The sequence below is a fragment of the Gadus chalcogrammus genome, chromosome 8 (genome assembly GCF_026213295.1).
Source record: "Gadus chalcogrammus isolate NIFS_2021 chromosome 8, NIFS_Gcha_1.0, whole genome shotgun sequence".
NCBI lineage: Eukaryota > Metazoa > Chordata > Actinopteri > Gadiformes > Gadidae > Gadus > Gadus chalcogrammus.
This window is the reverse complement of record NC_079419.1, coordinates 27505089-27530979: the sequence shown is the minus strand read 5'-3', so window position 1 is coordinate 27530979 and position 25891 is coordinate 27505089.

Here is a 25891-nt window from a genome sequence, read left to right as displayed (position 1 = left end):
GAAGCAGGTATTCAAAACGCTACCGTGAACAACCTGTGGATATAAAGGTTTTGACTGTGAGAGGTTCAGTGTGGGAGTTTCGGCCCCAAACGCATTTTCCGCTACCGTTTAGTCGTCGACGGTTGGATCAAAATAGTTTTTACTGATTTGCAACGCAAAACATATATTCAAAACGCTACCGTTTCGTCAACGATGGTCGGATCAAAATAGTTTTGCTGATTTCTTGTAGTGTGCGTCTGAAGATGTCGTGTGCAAAGTTTGGTGTCAATTGGGCAAGAAATGTGGGAGGAGTAGCGAAAAGGCAGTTTAGCTGTTTTTGCGATTTTGCATAAAGAAAATACTGACGCAAATGGGCCTGACCTATGCCAAAAGATGCAGCTGACTCCAGTGAATCTGTGCGTATAACGTTTTTGACTGTGGGAGCTTTGGTGTGGGAGTTATAGCCTAAAACGCGTTTTCAGAACATTCCATTGGCCAAATAGGAGATATATTATTTCGTCGTTTTTTGGCGCCGCCCTGTTGGCGAAATTTTCCAAAGACAATTTTCCTTTGCCAAATAACTCCCGCCTACATTATTAATTCTTGGCCATATTTTTTATATAGACTCGGGTTTGCCCCTTGATGGTTCCCTTATAGTTTGAAGAACATTCCTTTGGCCAATTAGAAGATATACAATTTCCTCGTTTATTGCGCCCCCTAATGGCGAAATATTCCGAATTCTTTATTGAACGCCATTAAGGGTAGCACCGACATGTGTCTAAAATTTGGACTTGATCCGACGTCTACTTTTGGTATTCTTTGAATTTTTGCGTTTTGACTTAAAATGTAGCCAATAAACAAATATTCAAAACGCTACCGTTTCGTCGTCGAAGGTCGGATCAAAAAACTGTTGATGATTCCTTTGCGTGTGCGTTTGAAGATGTCGTGTGCGAAGTTTGGTGTTGATTAGTCAAGAAATGTGGGAGGAGTAGGGAAAAAACTGTTTTGCGGTTTTCGCGATTTAGCGAAAAATATTCATAGACGCAAATGGGCGTGGCCTAGCCCAAAAGATGCAGCAGACTCCAGTGCATCTGTGGGTATAACGTTTTTGACTGTGGGAGGTTCGGTGTGGGAGTTATAGCCCCAAACGCGTATTCCTTGGTATAGCGCCACCTAGTGGCCGGCATGTCTGGATTTGGTCGTCTGCGTAGTCCGAAGAGATCTGGATCTAGTCATGCAATTGGCGTGTCGGCACCATTTACGGTTTGGGCTGTGGGCCCACTTTTAGGGGGGTAAGTATAACTAGAACTGCAAGCAGTTATGCAGGGGTCCAAGAAGTGTGCATTTCGCCGGCACAACGCGACAAGAAATGTGCATTTCGCCGGCACAACGCGAAGCATGTGTTCAAAACGCTACCCTGAACCTGTGGATACAAAGGATTTGACTGTGGTAGGAGTAGCGAGGAGTCAGTGTGGCGTTTTCGCGGCGAAATTTTGTAGAAGATATACAATTTCCTCGTTTATTGCGCCCCCTAACGGCGAAATTGTCCGACATTTTTATCGAACATCATTAAGGTTAGCACCAACATGTTTGTAGAATTTGGACTCGATCCGATGTCTAATTTTGGATTTTTTTGGATTTTTAATTTTCCACGTCTAATTTAGCTAATAAACAAATATTCAAAACTCTACCGTTTCGTTGTCGAAGGTCGGATCAAAAAACTGTTGATGATTTCTTTGCTTGTGCGTCTGACGATGTCGTGTGCAAAGTTTGGTGTTGATTGGTCAAGAAATGTGGGAGGAGTAGCGAAAAAACAGTTTTGCGGTTTTCGCGATTTTGCGAAAAATATTCATAGACGCAAATGGGCGTGGCCTAGGCCAAAAGATGCAGCAGACTCCAGTGCATCTGTGTGTACAAGTTTTTGGACTCTGGGAGGTTCGGTGTGGGAGTTATAGCCCCAAACGCGTTTTCCCTTGGTATAGCGCCACCTAGTGTTCGGCGTGTCTGGATTTTGTCGTCTGCGTAGTCCGAAGAGATCTGGATCTAGTCATGCAATTCGCGTGTCGGCACCATTTACGGTTTGGGCTGTGGTCCCACTTTTAGGGAGGTAAGAATAATAATAATAATCCTTACAAAAACAATAGGGATCCAACCTGTTGGCTTGGACCCCTAATAAAAAGAAAAATCCTTACAAAAACAATAGGGTTCCAACCTGTTGGCTTGGACCCCTAATAATAATCCTTACAAAAACAATAGGGATCCAACCTGTTGGCTTGGACCCCTAACTAGAACTGCAAGCAGTTATGCAGGGGTCCAAGAAGTGTGCATTTCGCCGGCACAACGCGACAAGAAATGTGCATTTCGCCGGAAAAACGCGAAGCATGTGTTCAAAACGCTACCCTGAACCTGTGGAGTAGCGAGAAGTCAGTGTAGCGTTTTCGCGGCGAAATTTTTGTAGAAGATATACAATTTCCTCGTTTATTGCGCCCCCTAATGGCGAAATTTTCCGAAATTTTTATCTAAGGTCATTAAGGTTAGCACCAACATGTGTCTAAAATTTGGACTCGATCCGATGTCTAATTTTGGAATTTTTTGTTTTTTTAATTTTCCACGTCTAATTTAGCTAATAAAAGAATATTCAAAACTCTACCGTTTCGTCGTCGAAGGTCGGATCAAAAAACTGTATATGATTTCTTTGCGTGTGCGTCTGAAGATGCCGTGTGCAAAGTTTGGTGTTGATTGGTCAAGAAATGTGCGAGGAGTAGCGAAAAAACAGTTTTGCGGTTTTCGCGATTTAGCGAAAAATATTCATAGACGCAAATGGGCGTGGCCTAGGCCAAAAGATGCAGCAGACTCCAGTGCATCTGTGTGTACAAGTTTTTGGACTGTGGGAGGTTCGGTGTGGGAGTTATAGCCCCAAACGCGTATTCCTTGGTATAGCGCCACCTAGTGGCCGGCATGTCTGGATTTTGTCGTCTGCGTAGTCCGAAGAGATCTGGATCTAGTCATTTAATTGGCGTGTGTGCACCATTTACGGTTTGGGCTGTGGTACCACTTTTAGGGGGGTAAGTATAAAAACTAGAACTGCAAGCAGTTATGCAGGGGTCCAAGAAGTGTGCATTTCGCCGGCACAACGCGACAAGAAATGTGCATTTCGCCGGCACAACGCGAAGCATGTGTTCAAAACGCTACCCTGAACCTGTGGATACAAAGGATTTGACTGTGGTAGGAGTAGCGAGAAGTCAGTGTAGCGTTTTCGCGGCTAGATTTTGTAGAAGATATACAATTTCCTCGTTTATTGCGCCCCCTAATGGCGAAATTTTCCGATTTTTTTATCGAACGACATTAAGGTTAGCACCAACATGTGTGTAGAATTAAGACTCGATCCGATGTCTACTTTTGGATTTTTTGGTATTTTTGATTTTCCACGTCTAATTTAGCTAATATACCAATATTCCAAACGCTCCCGTTTCGTCGTCGAAGGTCGGATCAAAAAATTGTTGATGATTTCTTTGCGTGTGCGTCTGAAGATGCCGTGTGCAAAGTTTTGTGTCAATTGGTAAAGAAATGTGGGAGGAGTAGCGAAAAAACAGTTTTGCGGTTTTCGCGATTTTGCGAAAAATATTCATGGACGCAAATGGGCGTGGCCTAGGCCAAAAGATGCAGCAGACTCCAGTGCATCTGTTTGTACTAGTTGTTGGACTCTGGGAGGTTCGGTGTGGGAGTTATAGCCCCAAACGCGTATTCCTTGGTATAGCGCCACCTAGTGGCCGGCATGTCTGGATTTGGTCGTCTGCGTAGTCCGAAGAGATCTGGATCTAGTCATGCAATTGGCGTGTCGGCACCATTTACGGTTTGGGCTGTGGTACCACTTTTAGGGAGGTACAAATAATAAAAATAAAAAAAATCCTTACAAAAACAATAGGGATCCAACCTGTTGGCTTGGACCCCTAAGGCGTGTCGGCACCATTTACGGTTTGGGCTGTGGTACCACTTTTAGGGAGGTACAAATAATAAAAATAAAAAAAATCCTTACAAAAACAATAGGGATCCAACCTGTTGGCTTGGACCCCTAATAATAATAATAATAGGAAGAAAAATCCTTACAAAAACAATAGGGATCCAACCTGTTGGCTTGGACCCCTAACTAGAACTGCAAGCAGTTATGCAGGGGTCCAAGAAGTGTGCATTTCGCCGGCACAACGCGACAAGAAATGTGCATTTCGCCGGAAAAACGCGAAGCATGTGTTCAAAACGCTACCCTGAACCTGTGGAGTAGCGAGAAGTCAGTGTAGCGTTTTCGCGGCGAAATTTTTGTAGAAGATATACAATTTCCTCGTTTATTGCGCCCCCTAATGGCGAAATTTTCCGAAATTTTTATCGAAGGTCATTAAGGTTAGCACCAACATGTGTCTAAAATTTGGACTCGATCCGATGTCTAATTTTGGAATTTTTTGTTTTTTTAATTTTCCACGTCTAATTTAGCTAATAAAAGAATATTCAAAACTCTACCGTTTCGTCGTCGAAGGTCGGATCAAAAAACTGTATATGATTTCTTTGCGTGTGCGTCTGAAGATGCCGTGTGCAAAGTTTGGTGTTGATTGGTCAAGAAATGTGCGAGGAGTAGCGAAAAAACAGTTTTGCGGTTTTCGCGATTTAGCGAAAAATATTCATGGACGCAAATGGGCGTGGCCTATGCCAAAAGATGCAGCAGACTCCAGTGAATCTGTGTGTACGAGGTTTTGAATGTGGGAGGTTCGGTGTGGGAGTTATAGCCCCAAACGCATTTTCCCTTGGTATAGCGCCACCTAGTGGCCGGCGTGTCTGGATTTTGTTATCTGAGTAGCGGTGCCGGACCTGGATCTAGTCATGCAATTGGCGTGTCGGCACCATTTACGGTTTGGGCTGTGGACCCACTTTTAGCGCGGGAAGTATAATAACTAGAACTGCAAGCAGTTATGCAGGGGTCCAAGAAGTGTGCATTTCGCCGGCACAACCCGACAAGAAATGTGCGTTTCGCCGGCACAACGCGAAGCATGTGTTCAAAACGCTACCCTGAACCTGTGGATACAAAGGATTTGACTGTGGTTGGAGTAGCGAGAAGTCAGTGTAGCGTTTTCGCGGCGAAATTTTGTAGAAGATATACAATTTCCTCGTTTATTGCGCCCCCTAACGGCGAAATTGTCCGAAATTTTTCTCGAACGTCATTAAGGTTAGCACCAACATGTGTGTAGAATTTGGACTCGAGCCGATGTCTAATTTTGAATTTCTTTGGATTTTTAATTTTCCACGTCTAATTTAGCTAATATACCAATATTCAAAACGCTACCGTTTCGTCGTCGAAGGTCGGATCAAAAAACTGTTGATGATTCCTTTGCGTGTGCGTCTGAAGATGTCGTGTGCAAAGTTTGGTGTTGATTGGTCAAGAAATGTGGGAGGAGTAGGGAAAAAACAGTTTTGCGGTTTTCGCGATTTAGCGAAAAATATTCATAGACGCAAATGGGCGTGGCCTAGGCCAAAAGATGCAGCAGACTCCAGTGCATCTGTGTGTACAAGTTTTTGGACTCTGGGAGGTTCGGTGTGGGAGTTATAGCCCCAAACGTGTTTCTCCTTGGTATAGCGCCACCTAGGGACCGGCGTGTCTGGATTTTGTTATCTGAGTAGCGGTGCCGATTCTGGATCTAGTCATGCAATTGGCGCGTGTGCACCATTTACGGTTTGGGCTGTGGTACCACTTCTAAGGCGTACGAAATAATAATAATAATAATCCTTACAAAAACAATAGGGATCCAACCTGTTGGCTTGGACCCCTAACTAGAACTGCAAGCAGTTATGCAGGGGTCCAAGAAGTGTGCATTTCGCCGGCACAACGCGACAAGAAATGTGCATTTCGCCGGCACAACGCGAAGCATGTGTTCAAAACGCTACCCTGAACCTGTGGATACAAAGGATTTGACTGTGGTAGGAGTAGCGAGAAGTCAGTGTAGCGTTTTCGCGGCTAGATTTTGTAGAAGATATACAATTTCCTCGTTTATTGCGCCCCCTAATGGCGAAATTTTCCGAATTTTTTATCGAACGACATTAAGGTTAGCACCAACATGTGTGTAGAATTAAGACTCGATCCGATGTCTACTTTTGGATTTTTTGGTATTTTTGATTTTCCACGTCTAATTTAGCTAATATACCAATATTCCAAACGCTACCGTTTCGTCGTCGAAGGTCGGATCAAAAAATTGTTGATGATTTCTTTGCGTGTGCGTCTGAAGATGCCGTGTGCAAAGTTTTGTGTCAATTGGTAAAGAAATGTGGGAGGAGTAGCGAAAAAACAGTTTTGCGGTTTTCGCGATTTTGCGAAAAATATTCATAGACGCAAATGGGCGTGGCCTAGGCCAAAAGATGCAGCAGACTCCAGTGCATCTGTGTGTACTAGTTGTTGGACTCTGGGAGGTTCGGTGTGGGAGTTATAGCCCCAAACGCGTATTCCTTGGTATAGCGCCACCTAGTGGCCGGCATGTCTGGATTTGGTCGTCTGCGTAGTCCGAAGAGATCTGGATCTAGTCATGCAATTGGCGTGTCGGCACCATTTACGGTTTGGGCTGTGGTACCACTTTTAGGGAGGTACAAATAATAAAAATAAAAAAAATCCTTACAAAAACAATAGGGATCCAACCTGTTGGCTTGGACCCCTAACTAGAACTGCAAGCAGTTATGCAGGGGTCCAAGAAGTGTGCATTTCGCCGGCACAACGCGACAAGAAATGTGCTTTTCGCCGGCACATCGCGAAGCATGTGTTGAAAACGCTACCCTGAACCTGTGGATACAAAGGATTTGACTGTGGTAGGAGTAGCGAGAAGTCAGTGTAGCGTTTTTGCGGCGAAATTTTGTAGAAGATATACAATTTCCTCGTTTATTGCGCCCCCTAATTGCGGAATTTTCCGAAATTTTTATCGAACGTCATTAAGGTTAGCACCAACATGTGTGTAGAATTTGGACTCGATCCGATGTCTAATTTTGGATTTTTTTGTATTTTTGATTTTCCACGTCTAATTTAGCTAATATACCAATATTCAAAATGCTATCGTTTCGTCGTCGAAGGTCGGATCAAAAAACTGTATATGATTCCTTTGCGTGTGCGTCTGAAGATGTCGTGTGCAAAGTTTTGTGTCGATTGGTCAAGAAATGTGGGAGGAGTAGCGAAAAAACAGTTTTGCGGTTTTCGCGATTTTGCGAAAAAAAATTATAGACGCAAATGGGCGTGGCCTATGCCGAAAGATGCAGCAGACTCCAGTGAATCTGTGTGTACGAGGTTTTGAATGTGGGAGGTTCGGTGTGGGAGTTATAGCCCCAAACGCGTCTTTCCTTGGTATAGCGCCACCTAGTGGCCGGCGTGTCTGGATTTTGTTATCTGAGTAGCGGTGCCGATTCTGGATCTAGCCATGCAATTGGCGCGTGTGCACCATTTACGGTTTGGGCTGTGGTTCCACTTTCACGGGGAGGTAGTATAATAACTAGAACTGCAAGCAGTTATGCAGGGGTCCAAGAAGTGTGCATTTCGCCGGCACAACGCGACAAGAAATGTGCATTTCGCCGGAAAAACGCGAAGCATGTGTTCAAAACGCTACCCTGAACCTGTGGAGTAGCGAGAAGTCAGTGTAGCGTTTTCGCGGCGAAATTTTTGTAGAAGATATACAATTTCCTCGTTTATTGCGCCCCCTAATGGCGAAATTTTCCGAATTTTTTATCCAAGGTCATTAAGGTTAGCACCAACATGTATCTAAAATTTGGACTCGATCCGATGTCTAATTTTGGAATTTTTTGTTTTTTTAATTTTCCACGTCTAATTTAGCTAATAAAATAATATTCAAAACTCTACCGTTTCGTCGTCGAAGGTCGGATCAAAAAACTGTATATGATTTCTTTGCGTGTGCGTCTGAAGATGCCGTGTGCAAAGTTTGGTGTTGATTGGTCAAGAAATGTGCGAGGAGTAGCGAAAAAACAGTTTTGCGGTTTTCGCGATTTAGCGAAAAATATTCATAGACGCAAATGGGCGTGGCCTAGGCCAAAAGATGCAGCAGACTCCAGTGCATCTGTGTGTACAAGTCTTTGGACTGTGGGAGGTTCGGTGTGGGAGTTATAGCCCCAAACGCGTATTCCTTGGTATAGCGCCACCTAGTGGCCGGCATGTCTGGATTTTGTCGTCTGCGTAGTCCGAAGAGATCTGGATCTAGTCATGTAATTGGCGTGTGTGCAGCATTTACGGTTTGGGCTGTGGTACCACTTTTAGGGGGGTAAGTATAAAAATAATAATAAAAAGAAAAATCCTTACAAAAACAATAGGGATCCAACCTGTTGGCTTGGACCCCTAATAATAAAAAAAATCCTTACAAAAACAATAGGGATCCAACCTGTTGGCTTGGACCCCTAACTAGAACTGCAAGCAGTTATGCAGGGGTCCAAGAAGTGTGCATTTCGCCGGCACAACGCGACAAGAAATGTGCGTTTCGCCGGCACAACGCGAAGCATGTGTTCAAAACGCTACCCTGAACCTGTGGATACAAAGGATTTGACTGTGGTAGGAGTAGCGAGATGTCAGTTTAGCCTTTTCGCGGCGAAATTTTGTAGAAGATATACAATTTCCTCGTTTATTGCGCCCCCTAATGGCGAAATTTTCCGAGATTTTTATCGAACGACATTAAGGTTAGCACCAACATGTGTGTAAAATTTGGACTCGATCTGATGTCTAATTTTGGATTTCTTTGGATTTTTGATATTCCACGTCTAATTTAGCTAATAAACCAATATTCAAAACGCTACCGTTTCGTCGTCGAAGGTCGGATCAAAAAAGTGTCTAGGATTTCTTTGCGTGTGCGTCTGAAGATGTCGTGTGCAAAGTTTGGTGTTGATCGGGCGAGAAATGTGGGAGGAGTAGCGAAAAAACAGTTTTGCGGTTTTCGCAATTTAGCGAAAAATATTCATAGACGCAAATGGGCGTGGCCTAGGCCAAAAGATGCAGCAGACTCCAGTGCGTCTGTGTGTACAAGTTTTTGGACTCTGGGAGGTTCGGTGTGGAAGTTATAGCCCCAAACGCGTATTCCTTGGTATAGCGCCACCTAGGGACCGGCGTGTCTGGATTTTGTTATCTGAGTAGCGGTGCCGATTCTGGATCTAGTCATGCAATTGGCGCGTGTGCACCATTTACGGTTTGGGCTGTGGTACCACTTCTAAGGCGTACGAAATAATAATAATAATAATAATAATCCTTACAAAAACAATAGGGATCCAACCTGTTGGCTTGGACCCCTAATAATAAAAAAAATCCTTACAAAAACAATAGGGATCCAACCTGTTGGCTTGGACCCCTAACTAGAACTGCAAGCAGTTATGCAGGGGTCCAAGAAGTGTGCATTTCGCCGGCACAACGCGACAAGAAATGTGCATTTCGCCGGAAAAACGTGAAGCATGTGTTCAAAACGCTACCCTGAACCTGTGGAGTAGCGAGAAGTCAGTGTAGCGTTTTCGCGGCGAAATTTTTGTAGAAGATATACAATTTCCTCGTTTATTGCGCCCCCTAATGGCGAAATTTTCCGAATTTTTTATCGAAGGTCAATAAGGTTAGCACCAACATGTGTCTAAAATTTGGACTCGATCCGATGTCTAATTTTGGAATTTTTTGGTTTTTTAATTTTCCACGTCTAATTTAGCTAATAAAAGAATATTCAAAACTCTACCGTTTCGTCGTCGAAGGTCGGATCAAAAAGCTGTATATGATTTCTTTGCGTGTGCGTCTGAAGATGCCGTGTGCAAAGTTTGGTGTTGATTGGTCAAGAAATGTGCGAGGAGTAGCGAAAAAACAGTTTTGCGGTTTTCGCGATTTAGCGAAAAATATTCACAGACGCAAATGGGCGTGGCCTATACCAAAAGATGCAGCAGACTCCAGTGAATCTGTGTGTACAAGGTTTTGAATGTGGGAGGTTCGGTGTGGGAGTTATAGCCCCAAACGCGTCTTTCCTTGGTATAGCGCCACCTAGTGGCCGGCGTGTCTGGATTTGGTCGTCTGCTTAGAACTCAGGGCCCTGGATCTAGTCATGCAATTGGCGTGTCGGCACCATTTACGGTTTGGGCTGTGGACCCACTTCTAGGGGGGAATAATAATAATAATAATAATAAAAAAAATCCTTACAAAAACAATAGGGATCCAACCTGTTGGCTTGGACCCCTAAAAACTAGAACTGCAAGCAGTTATGCAGGGGTCCAAGAAGTGTGCATTTCGCCGGCACAACGCGACAAGAAATGTGCGTTTCGCCGGCACAACGCGAAGCATGTGTTCAAAACGCTACCCTGAACCTGTGGATACAAAGGATTTGACTGTGGTAGGAGTAGCGAGAAGTCAGTGTAGCGTTTTCACGGCGAAATTTTGTAGAAGATATACAATTTCCTCGTTTATTGCGCCCCCTAATGGCGAAATTTTCCGAATTTTTTATCGTACGACATAAAGGTTAGCACCAACATGTGTGTACAATTTGGACTCGTTCCGATGTCTAATTTTGGATTTCTTTGGATTTTTGATATACCACGTCTAATTTAGCTAATAAACCAATATTCAAAACGCTACCGTTTCGTCGTCGAAGGTCGGATCAAAAATGTGTTCCATGGATTATTTGCGTGTGCGTCTGAAGATGTCGTGTGCAAAGTTTTGTGTTGATTGGTCAAGAAATGTGGGAGGAGTAGGGAAAAAACAGTTTTGCGGTTTTCGCGATTTAGCGAAAAATATTCATGGACGCAAATGGGCGTGGCCTAGGCCAAAAGATGCAACAGACTCCAGTGCATCTGTGGGTACAAGTTTTTGGACTCTGTGAGGTTCGGTGTGGGAGTTATAGCCCCAAACGCGTATTCCTTGGTATAGCGCCACCTAGTGGCCGGCATGTCTGGATTTTGTCGTCTGCCGTCACCTCACGGACCTGGATCTAGTCATGCAATTGGCGTGTCGGCACCATTTACGGTTTGGGCTGTGGGCACACTTTTATTGCTGGAATAATAATAATAGGAATAATCCTTACAAAAACAATAGGGATCCAACCTGTTGGCTTGGACCCCTAAAAATCCTTACAAAAACAATAGGGATCCAACCTGTTGGCTTGGACCCCTAAAAAGAAAAATCACTAGAACTGCAAGCAGTTATGCAGGGGTCCAAGAAGTGTGCATTTCGCCGGCACAACGCGACAAGAAATGTGCGTTTCGCCGGCACAACGCAAAGCATGTGTTTAAAACGCTACCCTGAACCTGTGGATACAAAGTATTTGACTGTGGTAGGAGTAGCGAGAAGTCAGTGTAGCGTTTTCGCGGCGAAATTTTGTAGAAGATATACAATTTCCTCGTTTATTGCGCCCCCTAATGGCGAAATTTTCCGAAATTTTTATCCAACAACATTTAGGTTAGCATAAACATGTGTGTAGATTTTGGACTCGATCCGATGTCTAATTTTGGATTTTTTTGGATTTTTAATTTTCCACGTCTAATTTAGCTAATAAACAAATATTCAAAACTCTACCGTTTCGTCGTCGAAGGTCGGATCAAAAAACTGTCTATAATTTCTTTGCATGTGCGTCTGAAGATGCCGTGTGCAAAGTTTGGTGTTGATTGGTAAAGAAATGTGGGAGGAGTAGCGAAAAAACAGTTTTGCAGTTTTCGCGATTTTGCGAAAAATATTCATAGACGCAAATGGGCGTGGCCTAGGCCAAAAGATGCAGCAGACTCCAGTGCATCTGTGTGTACAAGTTATTGGACTCTGGGTGGTTCGGTGTGGGAGTTATAGCCCCAAACGCGTATTCCTTGGTATAGCGCCACCTAGTGGCCGGCGTGTCTGGATTTGGTCGTCTGCGTAGTCCGAAGAGATCTGGATCTAGTCATGCAATTCGCGTGTCGGCACCTTTTACGGTTTGGGGTGTGGGCCCACTTTTAGGGGGGTAAGAATAATAATAAGAAAAATCCTTACAAAAACAATAGGGATCCAACCTGTTGGCTTGGACCCCTAATTACAAAAACAATAGGGATCCAACCTGTTGGCTTGGACCCCTAATAAAAAAAATCCTTACAAAAACAATAGGGATCCAACCTGTTGGCTTGGACCCCTAAAAATCTTTACAAAAACAATAGGGATCCAACCTGTTGGCTTGGACCCCTAAAAATCCTTGAGCACTGCAACACAGTCCACTGTTTTAGAGAAAACATAGAACCACCACTGGGATTGGTGATTCTGTGGCTCTTGGAGACTCTGCATCGCGTCGGAACACCATGTGGTATAGATCATTACATCTTGGTACACAGAGCACTGGTGAGACAACGGGTTGGATCAGAGGGAGAAGGTGTTTGGAGAAGGGAGAGGAATGTAAAGAAAGCAAAAAGGGCGGACGCGGACCGACGCAGAGGTAATAAATCAGCAGAGAGGAGGCTGGGGGTCGATTTAGCTCAGGAAGTAGAGGGTGTCTTGTAACCGAAAGGTTGCTAGTTCGATCTCCATCTCCTCCTAGCTAGAGTGTTGATGTGTCCCTGAGTAAGTTACATGGTGATCACAGGATTTAGGAATAATTATCTAGACTCCAAAACATGAGCAATTAGCATTAAAAATTGTCTGCACTCCACAGGAGTCAATGGGTTCAATGGCGCCAGGGTAAAGTGACTCATCAAAAGAGGAGCGGACCCAATCCATGGACTCTGCGTGGATAGGTGGATGTTATTTTGGTGCTTGGACCTGACGAGGTCTAGGTGCCAAGATAACAACACAAATAAAATATTTCCTTCGAGATTATGATAAGTAATAGACAATTTATTAAAAGTGATCTTATAATTTAGAAAACAATCGGCAATACTTAAAAATTAGACCAAATAAGTATGATAAAACGTTATCCAAATTTCTAATTCAGGTTATCCACAATGACAAATGTCATTTCAAATAAATAAGTAAAATAGAATAAGAAAGGATGTGTGTGTGAGCCTGTTCTCGTGTGTGTGTGTCAGGACGGCCGAGGTAGGGGAGAACCCTCCCCTACTCAGAGTGATGGAATACACAAGGGGATACTGAAAGCATGCTTCAGATAAAACAATATGGTTAATTAGTAAATAGAAACAATGTATCAATTCAGTGTTGAATAAATTAGTTAAGATCAACATAGATGGTTTGGGTTTGGTATAGTAGTGAATCAAAATGTGGAAAACACTAAATGCAATCAATAGGTAGAATAAAAGGTTTAATTAGGTCGTCCAATTTAAATAGATAGTGAAAGGCGGGTAGGATTATGAAGAGAATTGTGATTTTGAGTAACGGTTAAGACAGAAGTGAGTCGCCCAATATTGAAAATGCAAGTTTTAATATTGTGATTTTTGTTTTCTTTCACATCTCCCTAGTTAAGGACAATAGGTGGATTGACGCCACATCTGCTGGGAAGGAGTCATACATGCTATGTTGTCAAATTGGATTCGGAAGTAGTGGGTTTACCTTAAAATGCCACTAATGCTGTTGCAACACTTTAATAATTTTAACTCTGATAAATTATCTTTTGTTTTATAGTCGCCCTGATGTGTATTCATTACGCACACACATGGCTGCATAAGGCAGATGCGGCTGGAGACTCTGTCTCCATCCCTCCACTTTGCGATCTATACCACCATATAGGTGGGGATTGATCGTATCCCAGGTACGGCATCCTGCAATAAGCCAGTATGGAAGGCTGGTTAGCCAACGACGGGTAAGATCCCACCTTGAAGCCCGGGACAACCTAAAGCAGGCACAGTCACGATTACTTGGCAGAGTCACTGTGAGCACTGGCTCACTTGATCATGGAGTGACGGACTGCAACCATCATAGGAAAAGCCGGCTGATGAAAGGTGGAGGGGGAACAGGAGTCAGATATGTCAGCTATGGCAGCAGAAGTGGTCTTGGAACGGGGCATGTCGCGTTTTATTTTATTTTATTTTACCTTTGTGGTATAGAAGCCCACTAACGCATGTACGTTTGTTTTTTTTTCGGTTTAGTGCATGACTTTGGAACAGCGTGGTTTCAGGCGGCTGATGGTAAACCCACCCATATTGGGCTTTGGATTTGGACATACTGGTTTCGATTTCCCTTCCCAAAAGATTGGTTTCAGTTTGCTGATGCTTAAGGTTAGACGTTTCGACGTTGGTTGCACCAATGGCGTTCTTAGATTTGCTTATCGTTTAATGCACATGGTTTTGACCATTGCGCAAGGGGGGAGGTATTGAGGAGAATTAGGAATTTTTTTGAAAACAAGGTTTTTCTTCACCATACTTGCAAACAATGATTGACATCCAGCTAAATGAGTGTGACATATTTGAAGAAACAGTGTTCAACAGATGGGTAGAAGCAGTCCCATCAGAAGACCAAAGTGCGGCTACGGTAATCAAGTTTCTGACTAGAGAAGTCATGCCAAGGTTTGGAACTCCGTCACAAATTAGCTCAGGTGTTAGGGCAGCGTTTATTCAGAAAACACTCAAACAAGTGATTTAACATCTGCATGTCAAATAAAGACTAGTCCGTGTCTACATTCCTCAAACCACAAGGTATGGTGGAGAGAGGAATGGGACGCTTAAGACAAAGATTAACAAAATTAAATTAGAGTACTAAATTAAAGGACTAATGCACTACGACTGACACCAATGAGTTATCGCATGAAAACTAACAGAACGATGCATCTAACCCTGCATGAAATGCTTACGGGTCGACCCATGCCTTCACCTGTCATTCGAGGGCCTCATAAAGGACCTCCATTAGAACAATTGGAAACTGAATTAAGACGTTATATGGGACAACTAACTGGCATACACAGGCTTATTTTTCAACAAGAGAAAGACAGAGTTCCAGAGTTGGAGAAGGAGCCACCAAGGGGGGTGGAGCCAGGTGACCAAGTGTATCTCAGGGTGTTCAGGAGAAAGTGGAACGGGCCCAGGAGAGAAGGACCATACAAAGTCACCAACGCAACACCAACAGCCATCCAAGTGGAAGGAAGTGCCATGTGGTATCATCTCAACCACTGCACAAAAGCCGCTCAACCTAAAGCCAGGGATGAGTGTGAGGAGGAGGAGCCAGACGCAGACACACCTGGGGCTGACCAGCTGCCCCAGGACCAGATCCAGTCGAGCCAAGAGATTCAGCAACATGATGTTGCTGAAAATGGGGAGCCTGTTTCTGATCCTTTACGGGTTGTGCCAGATTTCGCTGGCACAAGCACAGACCCCGAGGAAGGGTGAAACCACGGAGACAACACAAACCTGGAAGGGCCAGGAATTAGGGGCTGGTACTGAAGGAAGCCAGAGAAAAACACAGGACAACCCGGCCCCAGCTCACTCAGGAATAGTCAACAAGAAAGGGAAAATTGTCTTATATGCTCAGATACCACCGCAGAACCGAGTTAATGAATTTGTGTTTACTGTTATGTCGGATAACCAACCGTTATGTGCATTAACCTTCCGCCAGAATTATGAACATGTGCATAGGAAAAATCGGTGTGAAGTAAATATCCAATTAAATCCAATGAAATGGTGTTTAACAGTAACGTCAGGAATACATGGGGCTATAACAAAAAGTATAAATTAAATATGAGAGAATATATACTTCTTAAAGCTGTGGCTTGGCAGAACAGACAGGCCTTAGATTGGCTTTTAGCAGAAAAGGAGGGAGTTTGTGCTCATATAGGTGAAATGTGTTGTACTTTCATTCCAAATAATACTGCCCCAGATGGATCATTCACACTTACGATGAAGAATCTAAAACGTTTAAGAAAGGAGTTAAAGGATAATGCAGGCCATGATCAGGGAATGTTTGGATGGCTTGAAACAAGGTTTGGTATGTGGGGAATGATGTTCGCAAAGATAGGTGCAGTGCTCCTAATAGTACTAACAATAATGGGTCTGATCTTCTGCTGCTGCATTCCCATAGTCAGATCCGTAATAGCATCCAGGCTTTCTAAGGAGATGGCCCTCATGGTGACTGGCATAGAGGAGTCGGGTGACTGGGAGAGGATGCTCTATGGGGAGATAGATTGGAGTGAAACTAGAGAGGAGACCGGAATGTGAGAATCAGACCTCTCCTTGTGAAACACAACCATTGCAGACAGTGAAAACAAATGGACATTGGACTAATGGGTTCCAGGGCATGGTGGCTGCGAACGGCAGCAACTACGATGCCCAAACCCCCCACGTTATATGGTATACCGGTACATGACGATAATCAGAGCTATTCAAATCTATGCAAGCTTGTTGATAATCTTAGTTTTTAATTTATATTGTTTACTTATTTTATGAAATATCATTTTGAGTTTCATATTTTTATGTCATATATTCTGAAATGCTAATTTTCAATGCATGCTGAAAATACTATGTTCTAGTTAAACATTTGATAGATCTTTTTGCCTTAAACAGGTTTAAAATCCTGAGAATTATACAGGTTGAGATTCCTGAACATTGTTAAAGGTTTTTAATGATGATCAAATGTAGTGCAAAATATAGCCTAAACGACTGTTATGTTTTTGTTGTGATCTTATCTTACAAAAAAGGGGGGATGTGTGGTAGAAATTAAGGAGTATATTCTATGGTAAACCATGATTATTATGAGGTCTGTATATCTAATAGTGGAAAGACACATGATACCTACAGAGCCTGGATTCAGAACAGATGGTGGGACACATGAGCAGGTTGACCTAAGCCTTCAGCCCTATGATTATTTTGACTACAGAGTTAATGCATGCTGGCCTCAGACTGGTGTCCAAAATCACTTTTGTTGATAATATTCTGAGACTGATGATTGATGAAGATTGACGTGGGCGGAAACCCCCATTGGGACAAAGAAATTCTTGTATGTATGCGTGTATAAAGGAGGAGCTAGAACCGATGTTCGGGCAGTGACTCTTAAGACCTACTCGGCTGTTATCGTTGTTTGTCAATTCTTGCTCCGGACCCCTCGTTTTATTTTACTCTCTCTCTCTTGAATTAGTCTAAGTGTTTTATATCTCGATTAATCTTCAACACACTCGGTTGCTCTCAAAACTTGTAGGACGTTTCGGGCCGCGCGCCCTTCAGCGTGTAATGGCTTCTTCACGGCCATTCTACGCTGAAAAAGGGAAACGTCTGTTGTTGGTGATTAAAAGTTTTGAATGCAACAGAGTGCTGTCCCTTCTTTCATGAAATAATATTACAACACGTGGGATTCACCTGTTCAGAGTCCACCTCGACACTGCATAGCCACCCTCCCCCTTCTGGCCACCATTGTACACTGTATTGTATTATGCTGTATTGTATTGTATTATAGTACTTAACTGTGTAGCAACTGCAGTAGCTGCTATCATGGCTGTAACACGGGGAAATGGTTATCCTAGCGATTGTTGTACTTGCACTTGGTTCTATGAACATCCTTTCTGTACCGACAGCGATATATTGATGCACTTCTTATGACAAATGTACTTATTGTAAGTCGCTTTGGATAAAAGCGTCTGCTAAATGCCCTAAATGTAAATGTAAAATGATTCAGCACACAGTAAAAATGAAGTCTAGTTAGTGTGAGCGCGTTACTTAATATATTAGTTTTTTTTCTTGCCCTTGTCGGGGCTTTGGTCAAGGGGGTCATAAATATTTGACCTGTTAAGCCCTTTGGGACTGTAATGGCTATGCATATACGATTTTTTTAATTGAATAGTATTATGGTACAATATGTAGATGGACCGACAGGTCCACGGGTCGATTTCCCGTAGGAAATCGATCCTTTTAATGATTTGGATTTCCCAGGGACAGTTTTGCGGGGATTTAGCTGCTAGTCAGGGACGCAGCGCGTCACCATGATAACGTTATTTCTTGGGAAATGGGACTCAAAATAATATAATGGATCACATTCATAGTATTATTGGTATAGAATTACCATTAATTATTGTAGTACAACATACGAACAATTTTGGAAACAAAAAGTTGTTCATATTTTATCAATGTCCTTCTAGAACCTGTCATGAACTTTGATACTTTGAAATCAAACGATTTCTCGAGCGCAATAGATCTCTCTGATATAACGGACATTAAGCTGCTATTCTTTGGCAATTTGACATTTTAAGTTGGCCACATGAGCAATGTTTTTTCTTAATGTTACCCAAATATGAACTTAAAGGTTGGGTATGGGATTTGCGAAATGCCAGCAGATTTTGAAAACACACAACTCAAATGGTCCTACCCCCTCTCCTTCAACGCTGACTCTGACTCCACCCATTCCAAGTACATGGACGCGCAATCATGCACGAGCGAACACAGATGCGCGAGAGCGAGTCATTTGCTAGTTAGCTAGCTCCAGTAGCTACCGCGCAGGATAACAACAAACAGAAGCTTGCTCTGGGTCACGAGGTTTGAGTACGTGCACGAAGGGGTCGCGCGCGGGGCGCGGGGGAGGGGGACTGCAGTACGACCGTTTTATTGACGTACTTACTATCCAATGCAACTCGGTGGCTCTGGAAATCCTTGGCTGGAGTTTTTCGAGCCCTGCCCGTTCAACAGATGATTGACTTGTTTAATTTTCATGTCAGTACTTCTAACTCAGTGGCTGTAAGTGGGTTATGATAAGGATTTCAAGTAATCTTGCAAAAATGGCCAAAAAAGCGAATTCCATACCCAACCTTTAAGTAGCCTAATATAAACATAGACTTCATAAATGTGAACGTAAATATACACAGCTGTGCTAACCATAATAACTAATCCTGGAATAGCGGTAGGCATAAGCAATTTGGCTTTAGCTGAACGTTGGTTAATGTAACTAGTTATAGTCATCTATGAACGAATATGGTCTAACTACAGTTGCTAACTGACTTTGATATTGCCTGTTTGACAGTCAAACGTGATCGCTATTTCGTGTTAGTTTACTTACCAAGAGTTCTATGTAATAAGAAATAATTATTAGCTTATTACTGTAAATATCAGTACGACCGTAGTTGCCAACTACATTAACGGAAGATGAGCATCTTCCCTGGGGAGGCTCGTGCGCCTGGTTCAGGAGCAGTGTACTGCTCAAGCAGTCAACTGCTCCTGAACCTGGCGCACGAGCCTCCCCAGAAACTGGAACGTCAATTTTCATGTTGTTTTACCTTATTTGTAAATTTTGCCTGGGTGCCATAAGCGTCTTAGAGTACCATATTAAGCGCTATATAAATTTCATTTATTATTATTATTATTATTTTGATATTTTTGCCAGGATCAATTCATGTACCCGTCATTTCAAGGTTATTGTCCCTCACCAAAGCTGAAACTCGTTTGGGCAATTTAGTTGTGCAGTACATTATACATTGTAAAAAGCCTGTTGTAAGAGAGAGAAAAAAGACATGATCATGTGTATTGTGGTCAAGACCCCAAGTGGTTTGACATATTTGGTGTAACTGGTTACTGGTGTAACTTTCCCTTTCAGTCTCTGAAGCAGTGTCTCACACTCTTGACCGAGGGCCTTGAAACTGGCATGCCTGTTCAAAACATCCCTTTAACATCTCCAGGACAACAAGGTTATTTTGTGTTGATGTGTATTGAATTCTTAAGGACAAAGGTTACTCTTAACAGGCAAATTCAGTAGAAACTCCATAAAAAGGAACATTAACTCACTAAGACCATTCATGAAACATCAGTAAGCTGCAGTTTTTTATACCCAGTCAGTTATCTTTTAAAAGTTCTTTCAACTGCGACTGCTTGTAGTTTGTAAAAGAGCTACAACCATGACGCCACCAACAATAACCCATACAATGTTGTGCAATTGTAAGATCAAATTCAATTAGCCTACTTCCTATTTGTGCAAACGCATCAGATGCATTTCAAAAAACAAAAAGTGCAAAGATGCTTTGTCTGATGTGAGGTCCCTTACCGTTTCATTTGGAGTGAGTGAACAGGCTTGCGTTATCTGTAGGGTCTCCGTTGTTGTCAACTGCTTCTGGGAGAGCTGGATGGAGAGGGTTTGCAGCGTCTGTATTCCAATTAGTTGTCAGGGTTTTTGCATTGGAAATGCATCAGAGTGAACAAATCGCATGTGTGGCACTGTGTATTAAAAGACATAGGATTATTTCCCCCCCCCCCCCCCCCTTCAATATTTATGCCAAAGTCAACAAGCTAAACACAGGTTCTGTCTTATCACAAGGTATTTTGAAAGGGTTACATTATTGGCTGGACAAACTCGTATTCACCAGCAGAGGGCGCTCTAGGCCTTACAGGTGGCTGGGCATCGGTGACTGACACCACTGCAGCGCCGAAGTAGGAAAGTACACGAAGTATCGCTAATGAATGTATGCTACGCTAAAGAGAGCGCATCTCTAATATAAACTGTTATACTGTTATATTTCCAACAGTTATGTTGTAATACACACTAGCAAAATGTTTAGTAGAACGTAGACTTTGCCCTGTGACACTAATAGGGAACATTGAAGTTGACCTTGGCTAAGGTTGTTGATGATTCTGTATGTGGACGAGCCGGTGTTTAAGATCGCGGGCGCCGGTAGCGATGACGCGGCTAAATAAATAAGCTAGTCACATCCTGTGTGGGGTTATGGTTAGTGTAATAACTGTTTGTGGCTATGTGTGGGTGGGGGCCGGGAGTGATGACAGACTGTTTGATGCATGATGAACCGAGTGAATGTGTCGGGAGACAGAATAAGCCATGGTTATTGATGAACGGGGGCCGAGCTAATCCCCGCTGGCATGCTAATGCTAAGGCTAATAGCCGTTGGGTATTTCCTCCCGGTCACGACAGTTCGGTGTTTGGATAAGAGTGTAATAGGGTCTGTGTTGAAATGCTTTTGTTTTGGTGTGTTTGAGAGTATTGTTAGAATAAAACAGGTGCTGACTGTGGGTTAAAGAAGAGTTATATTAGACTAAGGCTGTGCATAGGTGTAGTTCATAAAGGTTTAACAACAAGAAGACAATAATGATAACTAGTGATTAATCAGAGTAATAAGACCAGGTTATACAGTGATTCAGTCTGGAGTAATGTTATTTTAATGTTCTAGGTCAGTGGTTTTCACTGTGGGGCGCGCCCCCCCTGGGGGGCGCCAGAGTTCTTCAGGGGGGGCGCGACGTGAGAAAAAAATTAACCCGAAAAAAAACCCTGAAAGACGATGATTCAAATCATCAGTCGTACTTCAACTGTAGAAGTAACATAACTAAATCAATTTTCAACCGTTTATCTTCGTGCAAACCATTTAACAAATCTGCACACTTGTATCTTCAATAATATCTAAACAGAATTTTGATATCATTTAAAATGTCTTCAGAATCACAGTTTTAGTTTCATACCGCTTCGTTTTCAGCTGTTTTCATTGAAGACGTCAGCCCATTCTGATACACCTACTTCTAGACATCGTAACTCATTCCTTTTTCAACCGTTTACCATCGTTCAAACCATTAAACAAATCTACACACTTGTATCTTCAATACTATCTAAACGGAATTTTGATAGCATTTATACTTTTTTCAGAATCACAGTTTTAGTTTCAAACTGGCGTCGTTTTCAGTTGCTTATAATAATTGAGGTCACCATAGCAACGCCGGTAAACAAACCCCGCCGAATAGTCGAATCTCTGGACTGAAAAGGCAGATCTGATTCGACTCAGAAAATTCAGAGTCTGGGACCCTGAATGAATCTGTAAACTGGCAGTTTACACAGATTAAGATGTTCAAATGTATTTAAAAAAGGTTCAGCTAAAACATGCTCAGATAAAGTTGTTAAATTGTGTTGTTTAAAAACGCAAAAAGATGTTGTAATGTTTCAAAAATTTGTTTCAAATGTTTCAAAAATTTGTTTCAAATGTTTCAAAAATATGTTCCAAATGTTTTAAAATTATGATCGGAGATGTTTGAAATGTGTAAAATAATTAAAATAGCTTTCAAAACACAGGTATTTAGAAATAAAAATTGGGGGGGGGGCTCAGCTGAATTTTTTCTCTGAGGGGGGGCTCACTCTCTCACACTTTGAAAACCCCTGTTCTAGGTAATTTGAGTTTATGCATTTATGTTTACCTTTACTTACAGTATGTTTAAAGAGGTAATTCTACACTTAAGAGAGACAGTATTTTCATAGCTGAGGGTACATGCTAATACTTACCTGTGGGCCCTGTAATAGTAAAGTGAACATGTATTCAGGTGCCCAGCATGGTTAGTTAGACTAGTAACTGTAGAAGAGATACTGAGTATTGTGCTAAGAGTAGCAGGTCTATTGCAAGTGTATAAGATTACTTTGTATTATATAGGGTATTGTTATTGAGAGCATGTGTTTTGGAGATGTATTAGATTATATTATATGGGCCTGCGGCGCCGAAGTGGGACAGTACACGAAGTATCGCTAATGAATGTATGCTACGCTAAAGAGAGCGCATCTCTAATGTAAACTGTTTATATTTCCAACAGGAAATAAATGTGTCGCAGAAGAAAGAGCCAAGCTTCATTCGTATATCTGTAACATATTTGGCGAGCTAGCCAGGAGAAGAGGCGAGAGAGTGACCATCACTATCAACCCCCTTCTTCCCAAAGAGTCGAGCCTTCATCAAACTTCAGGAAGATGGATGCCAGCCAGCTCCTGCGTGACAGAGTGAGTACAGTCTTATGGCAGCTGGAGTAAGAGTCTCTCAGGGAAGCCTGCAAGTATCTGAAATGTGACGGCCTGGACAGTGGAGAGCCTCGCAGCAAGCCACGAAGGGCACTCATCAAAATGGCAGAGAGTGTGTTGGATGAGATTGAGGAAAAGCGAGAGGAGGATGAAGTCAGTCAGTTCGTCCCTGACCTAAAATTCATCGAGAGACAAAACAAAGAAGGTATTCAGCCAAGCAAATAGCAACCATCAGGGGAGACAGCTCCAAAGAGAGGACTTGAGGAGAAATACTTCCTGCCACGCACTCCTGTTCTAAGGACCACAGATTATCCACTCAAAAATCGACCAGAGCCCGGTTACACACTGCCTGAGGTAATGTTACGAAGAGAATTTAAAATCTGTGGGCAAGTTGGAGAGAGCGGGCAGAACGAAAAATTATCCTACTCCAGCTTAGTCCGCCAGATGGAGATGGGGATAGAAAAAGGACACACAGAGACTGAAATCGTGGAAACAGTAATCAGAGCTGTCAGTCCAGGGCTGCCCTTGAGAGACATGTTGGAGATTAAGCGTGGGCTGACCCTCGGTGCACTTCTAACCATTCTAAAAGGGCCACTATAAAGTAGACAGCTCCACCGAACTCTACCACCAGCTCCTTAACATCTCCCAAGAGACCAAGTGAACTTTTGTGTTCCGTGCAATTGAGCTGAAAGAGAAACTGTTATGGCAAGCAGCTAATGACGACACCGATGAACAGTATGGCAGAGCCACCATTCAGTGAAAGTTCCTCCGCTCAATCGAAACTGGACTGCTAAGTGACTCTGTAAAACAACTCCTGCCCTACCTCAGCGATTTGAGCACCACAGATGAAGAGCTGATGGAGAGAGTAAACGAAGCAGCAAAAGTTGAAAGTGAGAGACAAGAGAAGAGGAAAAGGTCCATTGCTGTTAAAACTCCTAGAGTGCAGGAGCTCCAAGTTGATTTCTGGCAGACCACACACCTGCTCAGAGCTCTATTAAACCAAAGGACTCAAACTCAGCAGTGGCGATGAAAACACTCAAGGGGAAAAAGAGTAAGGCTGAACACACCAATACACAGCAGATTGTGGAGGAGCTTCGGGCAGAAATTAAACAAATGTTTCAGGCTGTGATGGAGACAAGTCCCCGCCCCCTTGGACCAATGCAGAGAGCGAGAGGCTGCAGAAAGTGCCGGGAAGAGGAGATGGATAAAAACTGTCCACACTGCTTCAAATGTGGGCAGGAGGGACACTTCTCTCGTGGATGCCGCGTACACAGAACACGTTCCCGAACAAACACCAACCATGCAGCCCCACAACCATTCCGATGACAGCCCCCAGAGGAAAAGCAGTAGATGCCTCATCAGCAGTAAGTGAAGTCCACTATCAACCCCCCCAACAACAGTCACTATTAGTAAGCCTGGTGGGAAACCGATGCATGGTGAACTGTTTCATGGACAATCTCCCAGTCTAAGTACTGTGGGACTCAGGGGCCCAGTACAGCATAGTAAATGAGCCCTGGCGACTAAACCACCTTCCCCACGCGGTCATTAGACCTCTATGAGAGCTGTTAGGGGATGAGACGCTTGACTGTGCTTGCTGCCAATGACACGCCCATTCCCTACATTGGCTGGATTGAAGTAAGATTCCGACTAGACAGTGACCCCACAATGTCAAGTGACTTACAGGTGCCAATATTGGTGTCCAGTGACTCAGCTGTTGCCAGTGACCCAATCATAGGCTACAATGTGATCGAGGCCATTATCAACAGGAACGAAGGGAAGACTCAAGGTGGAAGAAAGTATCTGGCCCACAAAGTGAGTAAAGCCTTCGCCATAACAGTGAGAATCGCTCATAATGTGGTCAGACTGATGCAGAAAAGTGGATCAGGTCCAGAAACTGGTATGGCTCGTACAGGGGGAAAAATGGTGCCTTTACACGCTAATCAAGTCACTACGGTCTACATACGGGCACATCTGAGTTCACAAGCAAGGGGCCAAAACAAGCTCTTTTCACCTGACTTACTCAACCCTCCACCAGAAGGCGTGGCTTACAGCGAGGTCCTCGTGCGGATCCCAGAACGCAAAGTGCCCTACATACCCATACCAGTGACCAACACCACTGACCACACCATCTACCTGGACCGTCATAATGTTGTAGGACACCTGGAGTCAGTCAAGACAGTGTATGAAGCAACCGTTCAGACCGAAGAAAGCAAGTCAACACCTGAAAGTAAAGACAACACAGAGTTCAAGTCCAGCAAGGCAAGCAACACACCAAAGCCTGACAACAAGCAAGTCAAGAGACCAACAGCCTGGGACCCACCTGTGGACCTCCAACAACTCCCAGTGGGGCAACAGGAAGCGGTAAGGAGAGTGTTGAGAGAGGAATGTGAGGCATTTGCATTCGACAGTGATGATGTAGGCTCCATACCAACCCTCAAGATGCATATTACCCTCAACGACACCCATCCAGTACGAAAGACGTACATGTCTGTCCCAAAGCCTCTTCACAATGAAGTAAAAGAGTACCTGCAGGACCTGTTGAACAAAGGGTGGATCATACCATCACAATCCCCTTATTCGTCGCCAGTGGTCTGTGTCCGCAAGAAAGACGGCAGTCTGCGCCTCTGTTGCGACTTCAGAGAACTCAACCGCAAGTCAGTCCCAGACCGCCATCCAACACCAAGGATTCAAGACATGCTGGATGCCCTGGGCGGGAGTTCATAGTTCTCAGTCTTGGACCAGGGTAAAGCCTACCACCAGGGCTACCTGGATGAGGCAAGCCGCCCCTTGACAGCCTTCATCACACCCTGGGGGCCCTAAGAATGGGTTTGCATACCCTTTGGTCTAAGCTCTGCACCAGCAGAATGCCAGAGGAGCATGGAGCACTGTTTGGCTGGCCTCAGAGACACAATATGTCTCCCTTACCTGGACGACAACCTAGTGCACAGCAGCGGCTTCGAAGATCACCTAGAGCATGTTCGCCTTGTCCTCCAGCGCTATAAAGAACATGGTGTAAAGCTGACCCCAAAGAAATGCGAAATGTTCAAGGCCAGGGTAAAGTTTCTCGGCAAGGTTGTAACAGGACAGGGTTAAACCATGGACCCCGCAGAGTTGGCTCCGGTGAGGGCCTTAAAGGAAAAAAAAACCTGCCACGGTTGGGGATAGACGCTAAATGCTCGGGTTTTCTCTCCTAATACAGACCCGCATCGCCCACCCACTGTACAACCTGCTTACTGTCCCTACTGTCCCAAACCCTAAAAATCACACCCCAGACCCACCAGCCCAAAAACACAAGAA